Here is a 21,358-nt window from a genome sequence, read left to right on the forward strand (position 1 = left end):
ATAGACAGAGTTATTGGCCATTCATTTTCTAGTCATCTGACTTTATCATCAGAGGCCCACTAGTTGGCACCACACCGGTGACCCTTCTCGCTGGAGCCTTTCTCTCTTGCAGGCCTTTGGACGATCCTGAGTCACCTTCCGTCTGGACGATTACCTCGACTAACGATTTTGACATTATCAATCTTAATTTGGTTTCTAAGCATTTCTACTCCCAAAGCTCAGTTCCTAAGCATGTTTTTAATAAAATGTATCCTAAAACTAGCAAATTTTTACATCAAGCATACATTTTCAAGGATTTTCATAGAATTTCTCAAAAACACAAATTGCATTGAAATGAATTTGAAGTGTTTTAAACTTACCCGTGCACGAGCTCAATCAGAAGCATGGAGCTTGATCTTAAAGAGGATATTTATCTCACTTCGATGGGGACGAAGAGGAATCCACCGCTTCCATGTGAACCCAATCTCATCTCGGAATCGCATCATAGCCTAGCTAGCAGCAGCCCCACCAGGAGCACGTGATCTAGGAGGCATTTTAAGATTTTTGGGTTATTGTTTTCGGAATTCAGAGAAAAGGGAGACAAAAAGGTTGAAGGAGGTTGCAATGGCGCGAAGTGAGTAATAGTTTGAAGCCATGGGGTTTGATGTAGGACCCAATTGGAGTACGCACTCCTGAGATGCGTAGAATGCGTATGCATTCTCAGGTATGCGTATGCTCTTTTTGCCCGGCCTCTTTAAAACATAGCGTACGCACCTCCTAGGATGCTTACAGACTTTTTGTTCGATTTTCAACAAAAATAAAATAAAATAAAATTTTTTTTTTGGTTTTCATTTTCTATTTTCTTGAGCCGTCTTTTCAAAAAAACTTGTCTCTATCTTTTAGAACAAAGGTTTTATAATGCATATTACTATATTAAATTCATGTCCGTACCAGATTGCTCATGCATCTTGTTTCTCACATGCCTTCAAATATCTATGCATTCCATGCATCGCTTTGTTGCTCATCTTCTTGTCGTATATCTCTTGCCATGTGATTATTACACCTGTTTACATGCTTAATGCTGTTAGAAATTTTGATCTAAAGAAACTAAGAACAAGAACACAACAAGCTGGATTGAATGACATAGTTTTATTAACAATAACTTTGGCTTAAATAGCCATTCAATACACGATCTTAACAGAAGCTAAAAAACAGCCCACTTAGCGGAAATAAAGCCAAGTGGTAACAGATACTTGAAACAAATCAAATACACATAAATATCCCTAAAGTCTAGGACTTTATTCTAACAGAAAAACAGCTGTAAACTCCTTCATTCCCTCCCTTAAACTAAGTGCTGTGAAGCAATTAGTTTATACCAGCAATTTCACATACTCCCAGCTGCTTTCGAAGCTTCTGAAAAACTTCAAGCTTCAATGGTTTGGTCATTATGTCTGCCACCTGATCCTGACTCCCACAATGAACTAATTCAATTGTACCCTCCTTAGTAAGATTCCTTAAGAAATGAAACCTCACATCAATATGCTTGCTGCGACCATGCATAATTGGAATTTTAGACGACTTGATGGTTGAACTATTGTCACACATCACGGTAGTACAGCCTCCATCAGAATGTCTCAGCTCCTTTAAAATTCTCTTCATCCAAACTCCTTGACAAGCACAGACTGCAGCTGCCACAAACTCAGCTTCTGTGGTTGATAAAGTCACAATAGGCTGCTTTTTTGAACACCATGAAACAACACTTGAACTCATTAAAAACACATAACCAGATGTACTCTTCCTGTCTTCCATATCTCCGGCATAGTCACTATCTGTAAATGCCAACAACTCACCATCTCCTCCTTTCTTATAATGAATTCCATAGTTCACAGTCCCTTTTAATTATCGAAGTGCTCTCTTAGCTGCTTGTAGATGAATCTCCATTGGTTTTGACATATATCTACTTATGAGACAAATAACAAACATCATGTCAGGTCTTGTGGCAGTGAGATACATTAAACTACCCACCAGCTGCTTGTAATACGTCTCATCAACAGAGTCTCCACTTTGATCTCTGCTTATTTTGAAACCTGGAACTATTGGACTGCCCACTGAATTGCTTTCCATCATACCAAATCTTCTCAAAACCTCCAATGCATATTTCCTTTGGCATATATAAATACCATCAGACTTTTGTAGCACCTCGATCCCAAGAAAAAACCTCATCTTCCCCAAGTCAGACATATCAAACTCTCTTAACATGGAGCTTTTAAATTCAGACATCATAACTTCATCATTACCAGTCAAAATTAAATCATCAACATAAACACTTACAATGATAATTTTTCCTTCTCTACTTCTCTTTGTGAATAATGTCTGCTCGCTGTTGCACCTTTGGAACCCTTCGCTAATGAAATGTGCTTCAATTCGACTAAACCAAGCTTGTGGAGCTTGTTTTAATCCATACAAGGCTTTGTGTAACTTGTAAACCAGATGCTCACTGCCCTTTTTTTCATATCCTCTTGGCTGCTCCACATAAACATCTTCACTCAGCTCACCATGGAGAAAAGCCGACTTGACATCCAGCTGAAAAATCGTCCAATTCTTCTGTGCAGCTAGAGCAATAATCATCCTTACTGTATCCATTCTTGCCACTGGTGCAAAAACTTCTGTATAGTCCACTCCATACTTTTGAGAGTACCCTTTAGCAACCAAACGAGCCTTGTACTTATCGATCTTTCCATGCTCATTGTATTTGGTTTTGTAAACCCACTTCACTCCTATTCTTTTGGCCTCAACTGGCAGCTCAGTGAGTGTCCATGTTTGATTCTTTTCAATGGATTTGATTTCACTGTTCATGGTCAATCTCCAATTTGCATCCTTCACAGCTCTTCAAAATTCAATGGATCAGTTGACACCACCAATGCCATATGAAATTCATCCTCAAATAGGCCTTCACCACTAACATAATCACCCATCCACGTAGGAGGTTGCCTCTTACGAGATGGCCTCAACTCCCTCACTCTCGCTTCACCCTCACTAGAACCATCTTCCTCTTCTCTAACTCCCTCATCATGAGTCTCTCCTACCTCTCCATCAGTATTTTCTCCATTCCCATTTTCACTCACCCCTTCTTCATTCTCACCATCACCATCACCATCACCCCATTCTAAATCTACTATTATTTTTTTTTCATAACTCACATCCCAATCCCATTGCTTTTCTTCTTCAAAAATTACATCTCTACTCACAATAACTCTCTTAGCAATAGGATCGAATAGCCTATAACCTTTTCATTCCTCACCAACCCCCAATAGCACACAAGTAATGCTTTTATTATCAAGTTTATTCCTGCTTTCTTCTGGAACATGAACATGTGCTATGCAACCAAAAACTCGGAAATGATCTACTGAGGGTTTCACTCCATTCCAAGCCTCCTTTAGTGTAACATCCTTGATTGCCAATGTAGTACACCTGTTTAGGACATAAATAGTCCAGTTCACTGTCTCCGGCCAAAAATTCTAGGGAATGTTCTTGATAGATAACATGGAACGAACCATGTTCATCACGGTTCTATTTTTCCTTTCAGCTACACCGTTCTGTTGCGGAGTATAAGCGGTGGTTAACTGCCTCTTGACCACACTTTGTTTGCAAAAATCATTAAACTCATTTGAATTGAATTCTCCTCCTCTATCAGTGCGAAAACACTTAACGAATAACCCTGTTTCCTTTTCAACCATAGTCTTAAAGCATTTAAAAAAATTTAAAGCCTCTGACTTTTCTACCAAGAAGTACACCCATGCTTTTCTACTATAATCATCAATGAAAATCAAAATGTACCTCTTGTTGCTATTAGATGTAGGAGTGATCGGACCACAAATATCTGCATGAATAAGTTCCAACTTCTGAGTTGCTCTCCAAGTACTCTTCTTTGGAATAGGATCACGGTGTTGCTTCCCGTTGATGCAATCAGTGCATGTCTTACTTGAGGCAGAAAGTTGAGGAAGTCCACGTACCATGTTCTTGTACAGCAAGGTTCTCAAACCCTTGTAACTCAGATGCCCATACCTCCGATGCCAAAGATGAAACAAATTTTGAGTTCTTGTGTGAAGACACTGATCAGATTGTATTTGAGAGAGAGCTTGAGACTGAGGCAGCAAGATAAACATCCGATTGGCAGTCATGTTGGTTTGAATTATCAAACCCTTCTCTGGATGAAATATCTTGCACATCCCTTCCTTGATCAAGATAGCCAAGCCTCTTTCTTGCAACTGTCCTATGCTCAAGAGATTATTTCTCAATTCTGGAATGTAGTATACCTCAGCAACAACATGATTGACTCCATTCAGCAGCAACTTCACACTTCCCTTTCCCATCACCTCCATCTTAGTGTTGTTTCCCAATTTTACCGAATGTCGAAATTTTTCATCGAGTTCATTGAACATAGTTCGATCGCCGCTCATGTGATTAGAACACCCTGAATCAAGGAACCATGCATCTTCTCTTCTGCCCTTATACAACTCCACATAAGACATCAAAAGCATTTCTTCTTCCTCATCAAGCTCTGCATAATTTGCTTCTTTGTTCCAAGGACATTCATACCGAAAATGTCCAAGTCGATGGCATCAGTAACACTCCACAGTTGCCTTGTTGAAGTCTGCTCGACCTCTTCCTCTTCCTCTTCCTCTTCCTCTGTAGGTACCACGGCCACGACCTCTTCCTCCTTCAGATGTCACTTTCACAGCTTGTTCCTCACTATTTCGTCTCTGAAATTTTTCTTTTGATGCTACTTTCAAAGCTTGTTCCTCACCATTTCGTCTCTGAAACTTCTGTTCATGCACTATTAATGAGCTTTGTAACTCATCAATAGTAAGAGCATCAATGTCCTTTGACTCCTCAATAGAACATACAACATAGTTGAACTTCTCAGTTAAAGAGCGTAGAATTTTCTCCACCACTTTAACATCCTACATATCTTCTCCATAAGTTCGCATCTTGTTGGCCACTGTCATGACCCTAGAGAAGTACTCTGTCACTTTTTCACCGGACCTCATCTCAAGAGTTTCAAATTCTCTGCAGAGAGCTTGAAGATGAGACCTCTTGACCCTTGCATTACCTTCGAATTTTTTCTTCATGGAGTCCCATATATCTTTGGCAGTATCCTTCTTGAGAATGGTGTCAAGAACGGTTCGATCAATCGCCTGGAAGAGATAGTTCTTCACTTTCAGATCCTTCAGCTTCATCTCATCATTCTTCTTTCGCTGTGCATCTGTCTGCACCGATTCACTTGCTGGCTCAATATAGCCAGGCTTCACCAGCCCCCAAAATTCCTTAGATCGTAGAAAATTTTCCATCAGCATGCTCCAATGATCATAATGACCATCAAAGCGAGGAATGGCTGGCTGTATGAAGCTCCCTTCCGTTGTCATCTTCTGTGCTGCTGCAAGAACTTCAAAGACTGCTGCTTTGATTTATCAGGCCCAGTGGGGGCTCTGATACCAGATTATTAGAAATTTTGATCTAAAGAAACTAAGAACAAGAACACAACAAGCTGGATTGAATGACATAGTTTTATTAACAATAACTTTGGCTTAAATAGCCATTCAATACACGATCTTAACAGAAGCTAAAAAACAGCCCACTTAGCGAAAATAAAGCCAAGTGGTAACAGATACTTGAAACAAATCAAATACACATAAATATACCTAAAGTCTAGGACTTTATTCTAACAGAAAAACAGCTGTAAACTCCTTCAAATTCATCCACAACCCGTTATAGGCCTTCTTTCTTTAGGGAGGCCATCTGCATCACGAGTCAACACTTGGTCCATTTTTGCATAGCATTCGGCATCCAACATAGTTTTGTCGTTGTGTTTCGTGCTTGCGTCTATGCAACTTGTTTGCACATTTGTGTGCTCTGTGCATCATGCTATCATTCCAATCAACTCTAGTTGCTTTCCATGAATTCCTCATCATGGACATCGATCCCTCAGAAAGATGTCTTTACAAGTCTATGTTGTCATCAATCTCACTAGTTCTGCTACAGAGCAAATCAAATTCAAATACATTGCCTTCTCCCATCCTAAAGGAACCCAATCATCTTAGTTGTTCAAACATCCCAGTTTGCACAGGCATCCGGAGATCAAATGATCTCAGTTTTTCAAACATCCCGGTTTGCACAAGCGTCTAGTGATAAAATCATATCAGTTGTTCCTAACATCTCTATTCGCATATGAATGCGGTGATGAAATCATCTCAATTGTTCAGACATCCTAGTTTACATTGGCATCTAATGATCCAGGGTAGGTTTGGGATCCGCTTATTTTGCTGAAATTGAAAACTTTTTGCTGATAGTACTGTGGATAAAAGTAAAAGTTGGCTGAAATAGTACAGTTGGACTTATGAATAGTACCTAAAACTGCAGTGAGGCCCATGAACAGTAACAAAAATAAGCTAAATAGTAAATTAAGCTGGCTTTTCAATTTTGAGCCAAACATAGATCCATCTCAGTTAATCAAATATCCCAGTTCATACAAGCATTTGGTGATCAAATCATTTTAGTCATTCAAAACATCTCAGTTTACACAAGCATCTAGCAATCAGTGTCAATTGTTTGATGGTTGTGAAATCAGACAAAATTTGCTTTAATTAGTTGTTGTACAATCAAATACAGCTTGCTAAGATGTTGACTTCTCCATCGCGCTCACACCCCGATGGTTATAGTCTTTCAGACATGCATGCACTAGCCCCTTGTGCAGCCCAGCCATAGAACTTCATCTTTTTGTAACCTTGGGTGTTTTGCTGGCTCCTTTGCCATAGAGGTCACACCTTTATCGGCATTTTCGCAATTTCCCCTGTGACCCCAAGCTCTTAGAAATTTTGTCAACATTGTTGGGCCCCTAGGTAGCTCCTACGCCCCCCCCCCCCCAAGTTATGCGAGTACACCTGGGTTCTTGCCCCTAGGGATTTGTGACACTGTTTGATTGCTCTTTCAGAAGAAGACGATTGACCACCGATCTGGATGCTTTTTCAGAAGTAGATAATTGACCACCGGTCTATGACTTTGAGACCAACCTCTCTTGGGAAGCAATCCTCAAAAAGTTGACAAGCAGCACGCCCATGCCATTAGTTAGCTCCCCCTATTGTATGTTTTGTTTGAAGAGGTGTGCATGGGTAAGGCCTAGATATTGACTAAAACACCTAGATTGTCCTTACAGTCTTTCGAAATCACCGTGCACGGCAATGCCAAAAGAAGGCAAACTCTAAACACCCCATTTCCTTCTGACATATATCCAAGTTCCCTGATCCAATGATGAGAAATCAAATTGCTACCAAAATTATTAGGATTGTGTGTGGGATCCAACAAGGATGAGAACCCTAAAGGTGACCCAATACAGGGACCTACTGTACTATTTCAGCTACCTTTTAGCTTTATCTATAACTAATGTTCAACCAGCACAATGCACGGGATCATTCTATTATTAGTAAAATTGGTGTATACACAAATTACAATTACATGTGAAGTATATATATCCATACTCTATACCTCTAAGGACCCTTTGTAGCATTAAGTAATTGGGAACGAGAAGTTAAAGACTTTAGATAAACTGGAAAAAAAAACTTTGATTTAGTAATCTTGCAGTCATCGATAAAACATAATTAGTTCAAGAAAACTAAACAAAACAGAACTCAAGTAATTGAAAAAAAAAAAAAAAAGAAAGGAAATTAGGGAAAAAGGTAGTCAAGCCTTAATCCTTGATTGAGTAATGCAACAAAATAGTATTTAACAAAGTTTTGAAAGAAAGCTACAACCTATTAAGAAAATCAACACTTAATGGACACATATAATAAATAAAACCTCTATTAGTAGAGAAAGTAAAACCTAATATTTGACCCCTTCAAGCACATCCCCAAGATTCCATTACTCATCAATAGAAAATCAGCCCACTACCTTCTTTTTATCTCTTCATTGGGTTACGAAGCAAAATTTTCAATAAAAACTCAAGAATTAAAACTAAAGGGTGGATGCACGCACATATGAAAAATTATGTGAACATAAAATACTTTAAGAATCATATACTTATTCAGAGTAGCCCAAAACACCAAAACCTACAAACATTGGGAAAAACAATGCTAAGAAATCAACCATTATCGAACAACAAACATGTTTTTTTTTACACATATTCAAGGGCTAAACCCCATGATGCCACCCCCATTAAAAATGAATTATGAGAAATCCAGAAGGCAATAAATAATCAAAGAATACAATAATTTCAATTTGGAAAAGATTATAATGTTAGTAAAGCAGGAAAAACAAAGATTATAATCTGAGGCCAAAACATTGAAAGAGAGAAAATAAACATCTAGATTTTAATTCAAATTCAAATAACAAACAGTAGTGCTAAGGGTGTGAAATAATTAGAAGGGAGAATTGAGCTACACTGAATAGTAATAAAAATTGACACCAACCAACTAATAAAACAAATAAAATAGCTATATAAAGATTCTTGAATCCCAATCACACTAAATTAAACCCCAAAATTATTCATTATTTGATTCCTACAATTTCTCAGTAACCAATCAAAAATCATTATTATTACGAAAAAAAATAAAAAAAAACCAAAGCAATGACACGAAAACAGAGAGATGGACATCAAACAATTTAGGATTTTGAACATAATGTTGTAAGTTGTAACAATGTACATCAAAGAGAAATCACGAAAATGAAGATAACGTCATCTTGCCCAATTAGCTAACATTACAGCAACCTATTTAGCTTGGCTGGAATGAAATTGAATTTCAACTAATGCAATACTGGCAACAGAGCATAAAATATTAAAATAGCAACAACTAAAAGTCCATAGCTTTAAAATTTTGGAGTTAGAAGATTGCATAGCAAAGATCACTTACTGAACATCTGTTTTGAAAATAACAGAAAAATGCCAACAATGAGACCAAATTAGGACACAACTAACAGTTCTAATATTTTAAGAAGAACCTGCAATTATTTGCACAAAGCTACCCTCTATAAATTTTTCTGAAACCAACAACGTTAGTATTTTGTAGAAAATGAACAGCCCAATATACTTTAAACTATATAACAGTTGGTGTATTCCATCTACTCATGCCCAGCACCGTGATAAATTAGTTTCGTAATCTAGTTATGAATATCCTAAAAAAAATCAAGTAGAACGAAAAGGCAACAAAACAATTTACCACACCAAAGCACTACATGAAGAAATCAAAGTCAAACATAGTCTTTGAAATCACACAGGATAACATTCACCCCAAATACTAAAAACAAACCCACAACACAAAAGAGATAGTAATAAAATTGTTAGGTTCTAAGTCCTTTAGGTTTAAATGTATTAGAACTCTAATTTGTAATGTTGGCAAACTATGATCAAAACGTTTAAGTCTTGTTTAGACTACTCAAAGTATGTGTCTTTAATGTAAAGTTGGAATTGAGTTTCTGCAGAATTTACTGTGCAATTCTGCCCGGCTCAATCGATCGAGAATTAGACTCGACCAATCGAAAGTCGTGCAGATTTTTTTTCTGCAGAAAATTTCAACTCAGCCCAAGCGCGTTTTGTGTGTAGGGTTTTATGTTTTTCCCTAGGTATAAAAGGGAAAACCCTAGCCACATTTTCAGAGGTTGTTGCTATTGCGTGTGTGAATCTTCTGTGAGATGTAGAGGTGTTTGCCTTCACACATACTTAGAGTTATCAAGGTTCAAGACTATGTCAAGACCTTGTTAATCATTCAATTGCTGCATTAAGAACTTAAAGATATACAAGTGGAAGTGCTTGTGCTTCCTGGGAATCTAAGAAGGAAGCAGTCTGTGGACTCGGAGCTGTCACATGGTCATGGTAGTAAGTATCCTACTCAAGGTAGCAATAGGATGTTAGTGGTCTAACTCGTTATTGTGTAAAATTCAATTTTTTCATAGTGGATTCAGTTTTACCTGGAGGATAGCTAGGTTAAATCATCCCTAGGTTTTTTACCGGTTTGGTTTTCCTGAGTCATCATATCATTGCGTTCTTTATATTTTCGCTGCTTTGCATGATATGATTTATATGTGTTAACCTAGATCTGCATAATTTACCTAAGTTAATCACTTGGCTAAATAACTAGGTTAATCTGATTGTGTTTTAAGGGGTCTAAAAACGTACAAAAATTTAAAATGGAAGAAAAAAAAAAAAAAAAAAAAAAAACCAGCAATCTAAAGAAACAAATCAGCACTGCCATTGTTGGCACACTATAAGTGTGCTTATTTAATGGCATTCTTCTTATTCTTCATAACTTCTAGTCGGGTATTTAGAACTTGAATTCTTTTGAATCATTCACTATACTAATAAAACCTCTTGTTAATGCTTGAAAGAGGTTACATGGCTCTTGAATACCTTGCTCAAGGAAGACTAACTGAAAAAGTAGATGTCTATAGCTTTGGGGTTCTGGTGCTTGAAATAGTCAGCGGTGTGAAGAACAATATATGTATATACGCACACATACACTATCTAGTGTTATGTCTTGCATGTTAGGTTGTTGAATTGTTCATTGTTCATTGATTTTTTTTTTAGGGGGGATCATTGATGTTTAGGGGGAAAAATATTGTTCACTGATGATTAAGGGTGAAAAAAAAAACTGAAATGAAATTAAAAGCTGCTGAGAGTTTTTTTTTTTTTTTGAGAAGAGAAAGGAAAAAAAACTGTTAAAAGTTGAAACAGACTGCTGCTGCGTTAGTCTCCAGATTGTGACCATGACCAAACAAAGCAAACATAATAATAAAGATCCATGGACTAATCAAAAACATTAATCGAAGACAATTAGAGAATTAGTGGATCAATAGAAGTATGTAGAATATTGTTGTTCTTTGGTCATTCAGGTGGAACCAAGAATTAAAGACGTTTGCATAATATTTTATTGGCTTTTAAAATAAAAAGCTTTTTCTAAAGATTGACAAACTAATTGAAACATTATTGTGTACACCACACAACAATCTTTAGTAAATAGTCCCGAAATATTCAGCGGCATAATTTTAAGCAATATGCTGGCTATTTAATCAAATTCAATAAATGAAAAAGAAACATAATTTTCTACCAAAAAAGATTCATCCATTCTTTAAAACAACTATACATTCCTTTAAACAAATACACAATCAAACGAAAAACATGACTTTTTAGCACAAACATTAAAGAGGTTTTAGACTTTTAGTTTCAAATAATAGATGCTCAGAGCAGCAACATTGAGAAATCAACCATTATTGAATGGCAAACATGTTTTTTCCTAAACATATTCAAGTAACAAAATGCTAACCTTGGTGTGAAACGGTTTTTATATCAAGTCAGTCCAATACGTGAATATGGTGGAGGTACCAAATGCAGGCCCCTAAAAGCATAGCAAAAAAAAAAAAAAATTATAACAGTAGAAACAGCAGAAACATGACATGGAATTCCTGAGCCACACAATTTGAATTCATTTGGAAAGAGGTATTTCATCACAATCATAGTGAATAAACTGCAATTGCTACAAATATCAACATAATCAATTTATATAGGTGATTACTACAAAATTAGGCCTTACTGGCCAAAACATTGCCCAAGAAAGGCAAAGGGGTATGTTCAATCTCAAATTGAGTATCTTGCTAACGACTTTTACAACAGATATAGACTTAGAATGTTAAGAGAAGCCCCAAAGAACTGAAAACTATTAATCTTAGAGATCATACATGTCAAAGCATTCATACTCTTCACAAACTCTGAACAACCAATATTTGCAAATAAATATCTAGTCAACGATTTTCAATAATCAATGTACAAAATGAGTATCTAAACAATCATCTGCACACCTATCATTAAATTTCATTATAATTGAAATCATTTCTGAAAATATTACTGACTGCCTATTTAGCCGTGACTTGTTTAGAGGAGAAGAGCAGTGCCTAGGATTTTCCTCTGTGATCGTTTGACAAAATTGACCTATACAATCTTTTATGCTATTTTCTACATGTCAGTACATGCTAAAGTCAAGAGCTTGCACTTTGAAATAACATAGAAAATAATTGATGTATCAGGGATGTTATGTGGAATATGATTACTTATCAGTAAAAAAAATTAAAATGTTATATGGAACCTGGTTCTATTGAGAGAATCCAAGATAAGAATTCATTGAATTAAAAAAAATGAAGAAAAAAGCAGATTAAAATATGCAATTCAGAGTGAAATCAAAACCAAACAGATCAATGGGGAAAATTTAATTCAAGTTATGAGATAAATAGAGGGAAAATCACGCTATGCAAACCTCTTAGTTTGATGCAGCAACTTTTCTTGCAAAATACCCGTGTCGTACTTGGCAAAGAACTCAGTATTCAACAAAATGACAGGGTACGAAGTTTTTTAAAATCACAGCAAAGAAAGATGAAAGAGAGACTACAAAAGAAGTGGAAGCAAACTCTGAACAACCAATATTTGCAAATAAATATCTGGTCAACGATTTTCAATAATCAATGTACAAAATGAGTATCTAAACAATCATCTGGACACCTATCATTAAATTTCATTATAATTGAAATCATTTCTGAAAATATTACTGACTGCCTATTTAGCAGTGACTTGTTCAGAGGAGAAGAGCAGTGCCTAGGACAATCCATATAATTGCAGCCATTATTTCTAATTGCTCAAAAAAAAAAAAAAAAAAAAAACCATAGCAATTTTAAATTGCAGCAGAGAAAGATGAAAGAAATACTGCAAATGAAGCCTAAGAAAACGTTAAAAATATTGAATTGTAAAAAGTAATGCAGCAGTTCAGTGAAAATTTAAATCTGAAAAATGAAGGTTTGGACCACGACTAATCAAACCTTGATTCTGCATTGGTTAGTGGTTCATGTACAACCCAAAATTTAGATAGCTACAAAATCTATCAAAAAGTGATCAATAAAATGGAACATAGTGACTTATCAAAAAAGAATAAAATAGAACATAGTAGTTATAATGAACAGTACTTCATGTGTGGGAATTACTAAATTTTTTCACGAAACATAAGTCATGCATTTTCAACACTTGCAGAATAATCACTAATAGAACTCAAAACCCTTAAAAGCAAGACAATGTAATCATTGAGTTAGACTGAATTGGAAACCTTACAAACACACAAATAAACCAACTTGATTACAAAACATAGCAGAAAAAAAAAAAAATCAAAGAGAACTCCAACTATCTATTTGGCTATCAAAAGAGATTGAAAAAGATTAATAGAATCACAATAGTGTTTTAGGTCAATTGAATCCAGAACAAAAACCAATTCAAACCTGAGTCTACTCACACATAGATATGAAAAAACATCTTGATCTACCTTAAAATTAGCACTTGAATCAAACCATTCACTTACAAACCAACAACTTTGAGTACAACACTACTTATTTAATAGGAAGAACAGCAGCCTGAGCCTATATGCAAAAATTAGTGAAATTAAGACCCAACAAATTGCACTCCAATTAGTCTTACATTTGAGAGGAAAAAAAATGACAATAATAAATTGCAATTTCAAAAACAACATATCAAATTTTAATGGAATTCATTGAACATAAATAATGTAACACCAAAAGAACATTTGCTGTTATAACCAAATTAATAAATTCCATAAATATATCTATGAGTACAGAATGTTGACCAACAGCTGTGATGACCCTAATACTTAAATTCAGAACTGAAAATGCAGAACTGAAATAATCAGGAAAATTTTGTAACATGTTCCCAATTTTCCTGAAGTTCCAAAAGATGCTAATAATATGTGAGACACTCAGCATGATGTACAATAGAACCCAACATTTGCAAATCTGAGGGCATAGAACCAAAGTATTATTAATCTGATTTTTGGATTTGACAACACGTAAAAACATAACAGAACTTAAATCTCACCATGAAAACATAACAGAACTAACAACAAAAAAAACAAAAATTGAACATGCATAATAGAATCACAGGAAAAATGACATCAAAAGGGCCTAAAACAAAAATGGAACATAATAATAACGAAAGCGAATATATTGAATTGAACAAAAACAAAATTTTATCAATACAACAATCGGAAAAACAAAACTCAAGAAATTGTCAAAATAAATCAGAAATTAAGGAAAAAGGTAGCAGATTGGCATCAGTGGAGGCAGAAAGGAATTTTAATATTCAATACCTCCTTATTCTCTATGTCTCAGGGTTTCATTTTTTAAAATCAAAGCAACTACAAACGAAAATTTTTAAATATATACTGCAAAAACCTTAACAACAATGGTAGAGAAGAGACATAGGAAACGAAAATATAAAAAGGGGAAAATATTTCAACAAAAAATTAAAAACAACATAAATGAAATGACCGAGCTTTAATTGAATTTAAACACCAAATCGATTTCAGTTTGAGAAAAATCATCAATAAATCTACACTCTACAGTAATTTTCAAAACCCTAGAAACGATAATTGAATAGAAAACCAAATGGTCCAAATCTAACCCGTCTATCTACATAAATTAAACAAAACTACTCCTAACCAAAAAACCTAAATGATAATTGATCAAACCAAAAAACCTAAATCATAATCATAAATAACGCCCAAATGATTTTTCGAAAAAAAATCCCAATTTGTAAAATTAAAAACAGAACTTATTGGCAGAGGCCCTAACGGTGATGACAGAATTGGTTATGCAGACTTACTGTCTCTCTATCGTCCTCTCCCCTTCTGTATCGGCTGATTTGAAACGATTATTAAAAGAATCTTCAAACGATGTAACGATCGTTCCCTTGTGACTCTAAACTGACTTGATGGCAGAAATCTAAGTGGGCAAGTTTGCACTCTGTTGCAGAGAGGAAACAAAACATGGGGCAAACTGCAAAGCAAATCGGTAAGGAAGGGTTTTTCTTTTGGCCGGTTTGTGTTTAACGAATGGAAACAACGGATGCTTTTTTTGTATAACGTTTGGTTTGAGTGTTTTTTTTTTTAATAATTTATTTATAGTGAGATGCTTTCAAACGGTGTTGTAGCAGTAAAAGTTAAAATTTTAAGATTATTGAAACGATGCAACGTGCGGGTCTTTTAACTTTTACGTACGGGTCAGTTTTTAAAGTGTCTTCTTTTCCTAACATGTCAACACTTCCTTAAAAGGCTTATGCTTTTATATATAGTATTAAATACTTTCAACAAACAGTTTTCAGTTTCAATTAAATAAGCTATTCTAAAACAGACACTTAATTGACATTGAAACTTTACATGAGAAAGATCCTGATATCCAACATCCTTCATGCGTAGCTACTTTCATGGAGAGCTTTGCTCTACTTGATGGAGCAAACATGGTGTCTAACTAAGCGGATGGTGGCATGCATGTTAGATGCCAAGTCATTAGTGGTATGGATGAAGTGAAACCTTGTTATTCCATTTCCTTTACTAGTAGGCATGATAGTATCGCTAAAATCTTGATTTTTATCCTAGGTTTACATTATCATTTTGTGTTTATTATATAATTCGTATTTGATATTTCTATGTGGATGGCTATTGTGCACAAACCCAGGTTTGGAAATGTCAACAAAAAACAATACTTAGCCAACATAATCCTTATATGCTTATGTATCTCTCCGGTAGTGTTAAAAAGAGCTTAATTGTTTCTCTTCTGATTACAATTTAAAAGAAGAAATGACCAAAAAAAGAGAAGAATCAAAGAAGCTCTAAATCTGAAAAAGTAGGAGTAGCCCAAGTGCTTGTTTAGTGAGCATGTTACTATTCGGAGGTCATGTTCTTACTTCCCTAGTCCAAGCGACATGGTCTTTTGTTTGTTTCTTTAATACATTTAAACTTAGTATTGACAATAACAAGCTAATTTATTTGACAGAGAGGTGGTCCCAAGATATGGTATCTTCCTATATCATTTTATCTCTGGCCTCTAAGAGATTTTTAAAGATAAGAAATGTTATTATTTAGTGCTTAGATGGGTTCAATCACATATTTTATCATTGGATGCTGATCAAATAGTTTAGCTGCTTAAATGTTGTATTTATGTTAGTAATGTTCAGTTCTTTATCCCGAAGAAACATGCTATGGCTTATAATGCTATTGGATGTGTTCACTAAATTTGTTTGGTTAAAGAGGAGAAATTTAATGGCATATAAAGCTGTTAGGTTTTGAGGTACATCAAATGTGTTTCTTGGAATTTCTTTTGGCCGGAAAAGAAGAATTTAGGGGCATGAACAATTGTTAGCTTGTCAAATTTTTTACTTTGAGACAGACTTTAGGTGTGGGAGTTTAAATCAACTTACAAGTATTTTTAATGATGCAGGCAAATATATCTACTGTTTTAAGTTGACATCCATGAAATAGAATACTTATGGAACTATATTTGACCTCTTCAATGGACATGAACTAGTCAACCTTTTACTTGCACACAACTTACAAATGGTTCATACCTACATGGTCTTTCTTTCCCAATCTTGGTTCTTGAACCTAATACAACATCTCTAATTCTAAAACTCTTATCTCTATTAGATACAACCATTATTTTTCATAGGTGATTTTTTCCACTTTTCTTCTATAAATTTGTAGAACAATAATTTCTATAATGGAAATTCATTCCTGAATCTTTTACTACTTTACAAGCTCAGGTTATAGAAGGTAGGCTCCTAGCTAGATATTTAAAATACCATCCTCTCATTACATGGTCACCATCTCGTTAACTTATGAATCTATAACACCACTCCCATAGTAGCATTCTGCATTCTGCATCCTGCAATCAGCTTATGCAAGATATCTCGATCCTATATTAAATACAACTATTAACTGTTGCACTTTTCTCAATCGTTTACTAGAATATACATCAGGATCTATTCAAATGTGCATTGCCCCAAAAACTGAGTTTGCATTTTCCTCTAAAGAAAAAGTGCTCTCCAAAACTAAAACCCAAAGCCAACTTAATCTGTTCTACCCATTTAGAAAGGGAGCCTTATGAAAAAAGTTGCTCTCTGTGATATTTTCTTCTTAGCTTTTGACACATACTTCAACCTTGATTCTCAGCCCCATTTATTAAGGAAAATTTTTATGCTTCCTCTGCTTGATTTGCAATTAAGAAAAAAAATCCTGATGATCATGCTCGAGCTGGGGTTTTTTTTTTTTGAGCAAGCCATAGGAGAGAAAGGAGTAAAATCTTAGGTTGATGAAGAAACAGTTATTGACTAGTTTGCTCGAGCTAGATTCTTCATGTGCCAATTCTTCAATCTTCTTCACAAATTAATCAAGAAATGCATCCTTGACTCAGATGACATTGCCACAAATATTAGCTAATTTAAATCCTAACAATTTAATTCAATCATTGTTCTCAAGATCTTCACCACTAACTAGGAGACCTGCATTCTTTCTAGTCTCAAAATCAATTTACAACCTAAACAGTCGGACTAGTGATTTGACATAAATGGTGACAGATTTAAGAATAAAATTATGTAGATAATTCTTTCTTTATAATATTATTTTTATGCAATATACTTTTTGGGAAGAGGTGGCATGGGTACCCATGAGCTATGATCTAACCCAACTTGTGACTTGATACTCTTTAAGAGATGGGGGAAAGGGAGTATGTCACATAATCAGTCCTACACCCATGTATTTCACGAGCATTGGATTTGGCCTTGACAAACTTTCAACTAGAAGCACCACACATGGCGCAGCCAAAGAAACCTACAACTACAACTGCTCTGCCAATTAGCTCTTCAGCATGTTCCATTCTTACTCGGGCAGGATGCCAAATCAAAAAATCTAATTACAAGGGCTGGCTCGAGTGAGATATGATTGAAGAGTAAGGGGACTACGGCAATGGTTTTGGGTTTTTCGATATGAGTATTTGGCTTGTAAGCTTTTTGGATTCTTTGTATAAATTTTTTTATACATAGAGATGTATGGACTGGACGACATTTACAAGACTACAGAGATCAAAAACGATTCAAACAAAGTATCCAGCTATACCATTCCCGTTAAAAATAATATTTTTAACACTATATAGTTAAACCCGACTAAAGTCTTATCCGTGTCTTTACTCAACTCTCTCTTCTTTTCGCTTCCCTCTTCCGTAGGAAAAATGTCCCAAATGAGAGAGCCTTTGATCCTAGATGAAGGATCATATCCCCGGTGACGTTGTACTCATCATCTTGGCAAGGCTACCTGTCAAATCACTCTTAAGATTCAGGTGCGTTTGTAAATCCTGGGTCTCCTTAATCGCCAGCTCCTATTTCATCTCCACTCACCTTAATAACAATAACAACAATCATGATCATGGTTATCTCTTACACTGTCTAATGGTGTTAGAAATGTCATGCATCCTCCTTCTTCTTCTACTAAAAGCCCTGCCTGATCGGTTGTTTGTGACCACACTTTTAATAGGATTTTTGAGTGTCCAATTCCCCTTTTTTTTCAATCATACATTTTCAAAATAGTCAGTTTGTGCAATGGCCTATTGTGTCTTGCTAAACATGGATGTAGTCCCAGGTTTGCTGAAGTTTTATATTTGTTGAACCCCAGCATTAGAAAATTCAAGAGGTTTCCTGATTCTGGCTTAAGCCAATGTATATGGATGGCTACTGGATTTGCTTATAAGTCACAGTCCCATGACTGCAAGGTTGTAAAAATCTATTTTTTGTGTCCATACAAAGAAATAGAGCCTGAGGTTGTAGCTGAGGTATACACGTTATGTGGGATTAATACCCAAAGTAATAAAGGAAGAACAAGGATAACACAAAAGAAAAACAGAAATAAACTTGGAGGCACAATTTTGTTATCCTTAGACAATATTTGCACCCACACTATTGTTGCTAAAGGGTTATCGCAAACTTGTTCTTAGGATAAAACCAAGTTATTGGGTTTTACAGATGGCAATTCTGAAGAATGACCACAGGATTTCTTTTGTTTCTTTCAAACTTACTATTTCTTGTGTTTCTTATATTTCATGAAAAGACATGTATGGAGAGTCAAAATGTTTCATAAAACCAATCACAATGCTTGAAATCTCTTCAAACATTCAAAACAGTTACTAGAAAAGTTTGCAGAAAACTCAGTTTTACGAGTTTTGATTGGTTAAGAGTTCCTTTCGATTGATCGAATGCTCTTTTCGATCAATCGAACAAGAATCAAATAGCAATCGAATCATCTAGAGACTCTAGGATTATTTTCTTCATCATTTCAATCGATCGAACAAGAGCTTCGACCGATCGAAAATCCTTTAGTTCAAATTTCACTTAGGAAATTCCAGAACTTGAATTTTCATATTATGAAACAATACTCTCCAAACTCAAACATCATTATTACAACTTATCTATGTGTATACCTATATATACAACACATTAAGCTTGGACTCATGGAGAAGGGTTGGAATGTCATTGAGACCTAATGTTGTGGTCTCCACTATCTAGCCTTATTCGTGTGCCATATTTGTTAGTGGGGCTTTGCATTGCTTGGCATGTATTAGTATAGCTAGAGGGAAATTCCTAAATCAAAACACAACATTGTCATTTGATGTCACTAATGATAAATTTGGACAGTTAGATCTCCCTGATGGAATTGACAAGGAACGACAACATCTAGTTGTGATCAAGGGGAATCTGTCCTTCATTACGTTAGTACACCCTAAAACAGCTTTGTGATATGGTATTTGCTATGCTCCATTTGGGTAATGGGGGAGTATGGTGTACCTAAATCATAAAATCAACTTTTTTCAGTGTAGTTGGAAAATGTGGAAAGCTTCACTAGTTGCACCTGGCATGGTGAACTTCTACTTCTCAAGTCCAAATCCAATTGTCTTCGTTTTTGTTATGGATTATGGAGGTCAAATGATTGTGTGACTGTTTCACTTGACCCCAAAACTTTTAATGAGAAAGACCTTGGTATTCGATATTTTCCAATGATAGCTACTACTTTTGTGGAAAGCCTTGTGTTAATTGATACAGCAAATGTCCTATGTTGTTGAGAAGTGAAATCATTATTGGTTTCATAAAATTTTATTTTGCAAGAATAGAAATGAGACCATTATCAATTTGTTTCATTTGATTGTTGTTGTATTTATAACATCCCATAATTCTTGTGGAATGGGGAATCAAATACTAGAGGGGAAGAAGTTTGAATGCTGTTATGTGCAGATAAGCTTTAGGGTTAGCTGATTACTCTATTTTGTATAGCAAGATTGCCAAGTGTTCACCCCTTGCTCTGTGCACAGTGATTATCTATGTTTGACATTGAGTCTATGTTGGCAGTTGGAAGATTTGGGAAATTTGGCTTAAGCCTTTGGGCTTAGGAGTCCTATAACATATGATTGTCTGATGTGTTCCTTGCTTTGTTTCAATAAAAGTAGTCTGCTATTTTTTTTCTTAAAAAAAAAAAACCTTAATCCTTGTGAAAATTTCATGGAAAAACATGCTTACTCAACATGTTACTTCCTTTTAGTGTGTCTTTCTGATAGTGTTGGCAAAGATTTAGATTGCAGATCTTCATCCAAAATAATAAATAGGTAAACATGGAGAGAAACTAAAACAAAAACAAAAAAACAGGAAAAAAAATGAAGCTTTGAAACGAGAATGTTGAAAATGGGATGTGGAAGTTCTTATTTTGTGAGTACGACTTGTGCTTAATTCTTTGATTGGAATGATATGGTTCTTGCGGGTGGTTGCAGTACATCTAATATGTCATTTTAACGACAAGAAACTCATTCAAACGAAAGATAAATGTTTCCATGAAAATTGAGCTCGATGTATTATTGTGTCACCCCCATGAGAATTGCATTATCTCAATTGTCTACGAGAGATTGAGATGACAAATAGTGAAAATTTTCTTAAGGGTTTTTAAGAATTTAGTGACACTTGACTATTTTGGAGTTGCAATTGTTTTCCCCCTCCTGCTTTGGTGGCTGAATCACATTTTTATTACCAGAGATAATGAGAATCAATTAGTGTGTTCAGATTATGAGAATCAATCATTGAGATGACTATATTACCAAGATTAGGGCTTTTTGTAGTTGTATTCGGGTTATATAATGTATTATAAACCGGATTTGAAATATTAGTATTACTATTTTCGTGTATGTTCTAATAAGTATTACTGGTTACTAAAAAAAAAAAAAAAACCATCAAGACGACAATTAATTTTTTTCCTTATAATTTTTTTCTTGACAAAATTATTATGTTAAGAATAAAAGTTCCTTTCCAAGTCCAAGAGGTGTTTCAAAAAAACACACGGTATTCATTGAGATACAAGAAAGTGATGAAACTAACAACATTTTCATGATAATAGAGGCCAATCAACAGTTCAAACAAATTCTCAATATATATCTATATATTAATAAAAGCTGAAGCGTAACATTTAATGTTGCTACGCTC

The 21,358-nt window shown here is 35.2% G+C and overlaps 1 long non-coding RNA gene and 1 pseudogene across 1 annotated transcript; one reads left to right on the forward strand and one right to left on the reverse strand.

The window, feature by feature from the left end:
• Window positions 1-823: 823 nt before the first annotated feature.
• On the reverse strand, window positions 824-14,925 carry LOC142617745 (uncharacterized). The gene is made up of 3 exons (XR_012841037.1): window positions 14,678-14,925; window positions 11,292-11,363; window positions 824-1,042 (listed from the first exon to the last, which is right to left on the reverse strand). It is a non-coding gene; the product is annotated as an uncharacterized LOC142617745 (long non-coding RNA).
• Window positions 14,926-18,106: 3,181 nt separating this feature from the next.
• LOC142616599 (uncharacterized) lies at window positions 18,107-19,956 on the forward strand (annotated as a pseudogene).
• The last annotated feature ends 1,402 nt before the right edge of the window (window positions 19,957-21,358 follow it).

Source organism: Castanea sativa, chromosome 11 (assembly GCF_040712315.1).
Source record: "Castanea sativa cultivar Marrone di Chiusa Pesio chromosome 11, ASM4071231v1".
NCBI lineage: Eukaryota > Viridiplantae > Streptophyta > Magnoliopsida > Fagales > Fagaceae > Castanea > Castanea sativa.